The sequence below is a fragment of the Ammospiza caudacuta genome, chromosome 9 (assembly GCF_027887145.1).
Source record: "Ammospiza caudacuta isolate bAmmCau1 chromosome 9, bAmmCau1.pri, whole genome shotgun sequence".
Taxonomy (NCBI): Eukaryota; Metazoa; Chordata; class Aves; order Passeriformes; family Passerellidae; genus Ammospiza; species Ammospiza caudacuta.
The window spans coordinates 9,005,346-9,014,094 of NC_080601.1; the positions used below are offsets into that span (position 1 = coordinate 9,005,346).

At 40.2% G+C, this 8,749-nt stretch overlaps 1 long non-coding RNA gene across 1 annotated transcript; it reads right to left on the reverse strand.

Moving 5' to 3' along the window:
* Positions 1 to 4,033: 4,033 nt before the first annotated feature.
* Positions 4,034 to 8,374, reverse strand: LOC131561542 (uncharacterized). Its single transcript, XR_009275077.1, has 3 exons — positions 8,185 to 8,374; positions 5,850 to 5,895; positions 4,034 to 4,949 (listed from the first exon to the last, which is right to left on the reverse strand). It is a non-coding gene; the product is annotated as an uncharacterized LOC131561542 (long non-coding RNA).
* Between the last annotated feature and the right edge of the window lie 375 nt (positions 8,375 to 8,749).

Consider the following 8,749-nt stretch of genomic DNA (forward strand, 5'->3'; position numbering starts at 1 on the left):
TTCCTAGTCTGTCCTATATCAAGGCCATCCTATACAGCGTATCAAGAACAGAGCAACAAAATCGCTAAGGTCATGATGATATGGAAAAGTTATCTGAATTAGATAGACACTTGAGTCTGTGTGGAAAATCGCTCCATGCAAAGCCAGTGTTCACAAAGAGGAGTCCTGCAACTTTATTCTAATAAAGGGAGAGAGGCCACTGGGGCCCACACCTACAGGGTTTTTGCTCTCAAGGTTTGGGAGGACACAGCCCCTTTTACCCTGAGCTCACTGCTACACTCTGCCCTCCTTCCTTTCCCCATGGGCTGAGGTACTAGGAAGGTACAGCCTTCCCAAACCACCCACCATATATTCCCCCTTAAATATATAATTTCCCCCCAAGTTCAGAAACTCAGGCTTGTGTGGACCCATTTGCTGTTTCAGGATTTAAACTGTCTGGGTTCTGTAACAAAGCTGTGGCTTGAAATTGGTAGAGACATTAAGACTCATTGTTTGTAAAGACATCAGCACACATCTTTCCTATCAAATCCATTTGATGATAACTTTTGAGGACATGCATTTTACATCACATCAACATAGAAATATCTGTTAGTACTTCCTACCCATTACTAAAATCCTGGTGGTTCACAGAATTAATATGAATTTTTTTTCACTGAAAAAAAATCCTACATAAACTCCTATTATATTACCAATATTCTCACAAACCCTTGGGTATTACCAGTTTTGTATTTATTGGTATTCCCACTGATACCTGACTGTTTAATTACGTAGTCATTAGCATGACTAAGTCCAGAAAAAGTCACCTTATTCTACAAGGGTGACATAATTTTAATAAAAGAGCCTTTACTGAAATTCAGCCAAGCCAAATCCAAACCAGCTAAATCAGCCTTTAAGGCCTGTGCATTTTGACATACAAATAAACTGTCTGTCGCACCTTTAATCCATACGTTGCTCTCTCTGTAGCTATTTGTTGCATGGATTGTAAGTGCTGGCAATAGCTCCAGACCTCCCCCAGGCACAGGAGAACAGCCACCTCTTGCACTTAATAAAACCTAACAACAAGGGAGCTATCAGCTGTGTCAGTGTTCTGGGTCTTTTTCAGCAAGGTTCAAAACCAGAGCACTCCTTTCTCACTAAAATGCTGAAAGAAAATGGCTCTAAAGCAACAACACCCACCACAAACACAGACCTTTAGCACCAACAGCCAGCACAAAATATTCACACCTACTGCAAACAAAAGACATACTGACAAAGAGCACAGAAGGATATGTATAGCTACTACAGTCTTAGGGAGTCTCTGTGCAAGCATATTCTCATTTTTCAAGTTTTTTGTTTCAAAACCGGTTGATTTCTTAGCAAATCACTGAATTCTTTTCAATGCAAACTGTGTCTGAATTATAAGTCAATGGACCAAAGAACTTATTCATGGGGAGTGGTTTTGAGAAATCTTAGTGTTAGGCAGCAAAGGTAACTCTTCAAAGTAGGGAAGTGAGGAGGACAAAGCACTCAAACCCTTCTAGTCTCAGTCCCCTCACTAAAATGCCAGATAGGGACAACATCTGACTCACCTTCCAGTGTCTCAGGAACGACACATGTTTAATAACATAGTGAGTAAAAAAGGCAGGAGCCTCCTCTCCGGGCAGGAGCAGGCAGTCAGATTCCAGTGGGAGAATGATGGTGCTTAAGGCAAGCAGAGCAGCTGGAACCAGGAGCCTCAGCTGCTTGCTCACAGGCCCAGCAGTGGCTGCTGCTGCTGTCAGCACGCTGGTCTGCACTGGTAGAGGGTTGGAAACGTGTCATTGACAAGTGGGACTGGAACAGCAAAATTTATCAGATTTCTTTCTGATGTCTAGACAATAGTCAGTGGCAATATTAAAGACGCAATGACCATCACTCACTTTTAATCTGGTCTCTATTCCAGACTCATTTCCTTTAGTGAGCACAACCTCATGGCCAAATGAACTCACCCAGCAAACAAACACAGGGTGTAGAGGTCACCTGGCTCTAAATCTGTATTGAAGGGTTGAAATTTTCTAAGTACTCACAGATACAACTAAGACTGTGGGTAGGCCATTGCTGACACAAGAGGGTAAACTTTAATATGGATTAGAGAGATGGAAATAGCCTGGCACACCAAGAAGGTATTCTGCATACTACCTAGTAATTAATCTATTTAAAATGCAAAAGGAGAATAATTTAAAATGTCAGTTTCAAACTCAAAGAGATGAAACCAACAGTGAGGTCAAATTTGAAACAGAGAAATAAGAAGAAACAGAAAGCCAGCTATTATGGCTCCAGAATGATTTTATAAACATCCTCTATTGAATGAGGCCTTATAAAAATGAACAGAGAAAGATCTCCAACAGAGCCAAACCAGCAGGTAGGATGCAAATACAAGTAAACAAAAAGCAACTGAAGAGTGGCTTGTAGGTATTAAACTTCCAATATTCAAAATTTAATGTAAGTTCTTCATAAAACATGCAAAAAGCAAAAATTAAATATTAGAGTAATAAACTCACGGCAGTTGCCTCACATTGGAGATCTACCTCCCTACGCCCAAAGAAATACAAGCAAACAGTAGCAACAGTAATTCAGTAGCAACAGAAAATCCAGTGAATTTACTAATTATCTTTTTTTTAAGCCTCTACCTTTGTTTTAATCATAAAATCCCAAACTGAAAGTAGGACCATAATATGAGTTCCTCTGATGTCTTCCCTCCCTATGCAAAGACAAGAAAGAAAAACCCCACAGCCCCAGCACACCTGTTTTTAATCATAATAGTGTTTATGGAGGGCAGCATGGAGCTTGGCTCAAAGCTTAGGTCAGGTATAACCTGAGCAACCCGCAACTACAGTTCATGAGTTAGATAGATTTAAGCACTGATTTCAAGACCAAATCCACAAAATACAAATTGAATTACAGCTGTTGGAGGACAATCTGTAAATAAGACATTGCAGAAGTTTGTACACACAGACATTTCATATTTTAAGTGCTGGTTTGAATGCTTATACTGCAATAACTGGGCAGATGCTGTTTTTAAGCCCCTTCTAACAGAAAAAATGCAACAAAATAGGACAAGGACAGTTTGCAGCATGTTTTTCATCATTGATCTTATGGGATGTTGACAGACCAAGTTCTTGTGTGGGATGGGGTTTTTAAGTACAATTGGAGATTGCAATTCTTTATCAATCCTGCATCTGACACACAGTCTCTTTGGCTATACCGAATTGTAAAGGTTTTCAGAAGTTGAAAAATGACTACATTTGCCAACAACATGTTATATTTATCAACTGTGTGTCTTCAGGAAAATAAATTTGCCATGCTGTCAGAAATTGTCTGCTTTGGGAGGTGTGATTAAACTTTAGCCATTGGTGTAGAAATGTAATTCTTTCTTGCAGTTCATTGCTTTCCAGCTCAGAGGTTTATTTATGGAGCAAAGATTATATAAGACCTTAAAACAAATTGTGGGTGTAGCAATTGTTTATAAAACTGTTTATAAAACAACCAAATCTGACTGCATGGATTGAATAAAAATTTGCTTTTGCGTGTAAGCGTGCAATGAAGAATCTTTATCTCACTCACGCCCCAAAGGGAACACATGGCTGGCAAACAGCAAAGGAATTGAACTTCCCTGCTTGCATTTTTGTGAGCAGAAGCTTGCAGTGTGCAGAGGAGTCCATAGACACGCCAGGGCAGCAGACTCCATACAAACATTAGCAAGAGGGAACCCATGGAGACACCAGGGTAAGCACATCTCAGTCTGGGAGAGAAAGGCAGGCTGCAGAGTTCATTGATCTCCACTCATACCTGCTCAATCTGCACAAAGCTTAAGGGCTGGGACTGATTTCAAGTTCAAGGGTGTGACAGGACCTTTCACCCCCCTGACACAGAAGTTTCTCTTTACTGCATAAGGCTAAACTAGGCCAGAATAAGCTTGCCTTGTGGTGAGTTATCCTGGCTGAAAACATCCTTAGCCAGCAATAAACAACTTGCCTCGAATGCATGGGGAAAGATAAGCAAAAATCCATGACTGACAGACACAGCACTTTCACAAACTATAAAAGACCACTAAAATTTTCATAAAATCAGAAATCTCTTACATACTCTCTGAGTATATGGAGAGTTCTCCTTGAAAGTGAAGACGTCCACCTCGAGTTATACTTCCCTGGGATTGAGAGGAAGGAGACTTCCATGCACCACTATCAGTCATTGGTAAGTGACATTGGTTCCTAATCTATACTAGTAGTTCTTTTTCATTTATCCCATGTAGTAAGTAAGCCTGTTAAAGCCTTACATCTGTTTTTCCTTGTGCCTATTCAATAAATAATTCACATTGTAATAGACCTGGATTGGTCATTTATTAAGAACTGGAGAGTGAGAGTGGTTTCAGGGCGCTGGCCGCCTGAATAAAGCTGCTGCCCACTGCCAGAGACCTGAGCAAAGGCAGGGGCTGTCTAAACTCCCTCATCTCATTCATAAAGGGGAACCTTTTTTCAAGAACTGTGAAAAGCAACAAAGACAAGTAGGTTTGAAACCATTTAAGGCTGATCCAGAATGGCTGCTGCTCTTCTGTCTGGCAGAGGGACCTCTGCTAGGCATCACACATTTTGGAGGACCCAGTGTTTCTCTCCTGGTCAGAGGCCAGCCTTGGGAAGAGTGGTATGGAACATGAAGGCTGAACGCCTCTACCAAGGCACAGGGAGCTGCTTTGGTGCCACCTCTGACATTGCATCATGCCCCAATCACCCCATAGCCATCTGCTCAGGCCTTTACAAGTGTTGCTATAAGGATAGCTGAGCACCAGCTGTCACCATGGGGCTTTTCATGCCAGGGATAGAGAGTTTTGCTTTTGAAATATCACACCTTCAAGGTCTTCTACAGATGTTGTCTCTCTCCAGGAAAGTCATTCCAGAGACTCTACTAGGGAGCAGCTCCACTGTCCTCCTCCCCTGTGGAAATACAAGAGTGTATCTTCTAGGTTCTATTGAATGTCATAAGAAATAAAACATTCTCTGCAGATCTAGGGAGTACAGATCCCAGTCCTGATGGCACCAATCTCAAATTGCCAGTGAGTAAAGTATGAAAAGTCTGGCGTTATTAATCTGTCATGCACTGCACGACAGCTCTTGAAGATACTCTACCATAACTCTTTGCCTATCACAACAGCTAATCTTTCATAAGGCTAATACTTCATCACTAACATTTTTGTTAGGCAGAAAAACTAAAAGACTCAGTCCTCTATGTATTACATAATTTCTACCAAGGGATGAAAGCAATGGGATTGTTTTCATTAACCTTTCATTCTTATAAAAGGACAAAAATCGATATCAAATTTATTCAGGCAAGTGAAAAGCAATCTCAAGTGATTTCACAAGAGATTTCACTACCATTGCTTTTTTCCTCCCACAAATTCTTATTAAAAATATTATGATCTGTCCAAATGTAAGACAAATAGAAAAGGCAAGATACTGTCAGCTCCTCAAAGGCACAGGATTAAACTGCCTTTTTACAGCTGGATAACTGTCTTGCTAAAAATATTGTTTTCTTTGGGATCCTAAGCAAGTCTGCACCATCTTACGGACAAACTGTGATTCACTTGTTGCACAATACTAAGCTGATCTCTTTTTTAAAAAATACCTGTGATACAGATTTTTTCTTTTGGCAAATTAAACTATCTTTTTGGTGTACTTTGCCCTTTTGTGCCATGAACAGAGGTTTGAATTACAGGGATTTCTGTGCACTTTCTGACTTTGGTGGTACTGTTAAATATTCCATGACATTTTGCCTTTTAAAGAACTGACTTTGAATTTACAATCAAACGTCTGACAAAAGCAATGATAAAAACTCACAAAGTAATTTGGCAGCAGCTCCATTTTCCACAGAGGACAAAAAATGCTGAAAAATACCAAATATGATTAATAACTGTTTAATCTGTGACTTGACCCCTTTCCATGAATTCTCCACATATCCTTTCAGATCTGCCACAATGCTGTGAGAGGGAGGGAGGGAGCAGGGGCAGCCCCAGCCTGGTGCATCAGGCCCCACTGGTTCCTACAAAGCCCACCAAACTGGACTCTTTTTTTCTTTTTTCTTTTTGTTACAGTAGCCTTAAAAATATCTTTAAAAATAAAATTCTAAATGGCTTCTATCAGTACCATTACTCCATAGGTGTATCTTTACTGCAGCTGTTGACTTTTGAGTAGTTTTGGTCCCTTTGCCCACAGTGGTCCTTTTGGAGAGTTTGAGGTCAGTCATAACTCATTTTCAAAAGTTCAGCATCTAGGCAAACTTGTGAATTATTTTCACTATGCAAAACAGATCTAAGATTACAAAAAGTTGAGCAGAATTTGAATGCCAAACTATCACCCATCAGCAAAGGTGTTTGGAGTAAGATCAGCTCCTGGTGCTGCTTACCCTTATGGAATTGTTTGGGTTAAACATCATCTCTCTACCAGTGGCAGAAATTAGGGGTGCTGAGTCCACCAGGGTGGGTTTCTAAAAGCCTCAGCTGTCCTCTGAGCTCTGCAATCACATTGCACAGGGACATGCACCTCCTCTTCCACTTCCCTGTGGTGGTACAAAATTTTGTGTGTGTTTGCTTTGAGGAGGATAGAAATAACCAGTTTGTTACTTCTTCCATCATGTTTTCCACTGGGCAATGGAGCTTGTGGTGTTGGGAAATGTGCAGGTTTCCCTGGAAATATTAATGGATGGAAAAGCAAACCCAAAATTGCAGCAACGTGCTGAAGGCCTTAATCTGCATTTGGGCATGTTTCAATAAATCTGTGCCCAAAAATGAACAAAAAGACGTCGAGATATACTCGCTTCTCTAAGAAGAAATCTAGACAAAGGCCATTTAAATTCAAGTGAGAAAGCACATAAAAACTCCCAAAAACATCTCCAGGTCTTTGTGAATAATATTACAGGCTACAGGGCAGGCAGTGTATGCAAAGTGCCATCAGGCAACCTTTGGGAATACAGCATGTAAGATAACTGTGACCTTAGAATGTCAGTTATATTGGAGAACCACTGAAATGCTAGCAATGCTGTTTGAACTGCTAAAAAAATTCCCAGAATCAGTAGTTGGATTTATTCACTGTAAATTAATTGTAACACACAAGAAGATGAAAGAAATTATAAGGGACAAAAATTTGCCAGTTGATAGGATCTGATTCTAGTAAATATCTTCTTCCATTAAAAAAAAATTGCTGTATAAATAATGCCATGCTTTTAGGATGCTGTGTAATTCACAATCACCTAAAAGCAGGGAAAAAGTAGATAGCAAGGGAATATTCTGGGAAAAAGCGAAGAGGTTCTTATTTTAATTCTGTTTAAAAAACAACATCAGGACAACAAAAATAAGTATTTGGAGGTGCAGAATGCACTTCAAAGCCTTCTCATTTTCTCTCAGCAAAGTGTGAGTTGGCAGGTGTGAAGGACCTGCCTTTGACAGGCTATCAATCTACAAGGATGACTCTACTGCTAATTAAATTTAGCTAGGTTAATCACAGAAATACAATATTTATATTCTCATTTCGATTATTTATACAGAAATTTCACAGAAACTTATAGCTATTCTCAAAGACTACTTTTATATATATAATTATAAATTTATGCTTTTAAAGTTATGCAAGTGAAAGTTGAAGCCACAACACACAAAAACCCATTTCCTGCATGGAGTCATCAACAGACTCATCAGCAAGAAACTGATTAGCAGAACTGCAAGAAGGGCCAGGGGTTATGTCTTAGTTTAGAGAGACAAGTTTATGAGAAAAACACTTTGGAATGAGTGTTTCCTCTAAAAAGAGTTCCAACAATCCCTTTCTCTCAATAAGAAATTAATACTAGTGGATGAAAGTGAAAAAAAATCAACCATTTACTAACAAATGGGATGCCCATATGGCACCAAAAAAAAAAAAGCTAGATATTGAATTGTCAGACCTTACTTCCCCAAATACATGTACACCACACTGGCACAAAAAAAACCCAAATGCCATGGGAAAAACAAACAAACAAACCAAAAAAAAAAAAAAAAGAAAAATAAAAACCCACACCACACAACCAACACAACAGCCACAACATGGCAGGGAAAAAAAAAAACAACAAACAGCTCTGGCTCCCATCTCAGGGAAGGGAAAAAATCCAAAGTGTTCATGCAGCAGCTCAGGCAAAACAGATGAGAACCTGGTGAATCTCTGGCATGGGTCCCCTCTTCACAGCAGATGAAGCTGGTGGATTTGGTGTCTTCTCTCTTGTTGGCTCAGCTTTTCCAAGGGCTGGGGCTGGGATGGAGCAGTCCCTCACCTTCCAGCTGGTCCCCAGCTGATTCACCTCCTGTCAGTTTTTCAGTTTTTCTCTCTGATCTCAGACCAAAACCGAACTGTTCAACTCAAGGAAAAAAAAAAAAAAAAAAAAAAAACAACACTGAAGGTTTGCTAGGTTTGCTGTCACAGTCTCCAAGGCCAGGGAAAAGGAAAAAACACTTCTTGTCTAAGCTAAGCTAGCTAAGCACAAAAAGGAACCCAGTCCACATGCCGTGCCAGACACCTGGAGAATGAGCTTTTGAAAAAACCCACCAAGGAGCCCCAAAGCTCCCCCAGACCCACCTTAAAACCACAGTAACCATCTCTGGGCACAGAGCAGATGATCAGGGAATAGAAAAACCACCCCCAGACAGATCAGCACCCTAGTACAACTCCCCAGCGGACTTGAAATGGGGATTTCCTGAAGGGGTTATGCATCAGAAAAC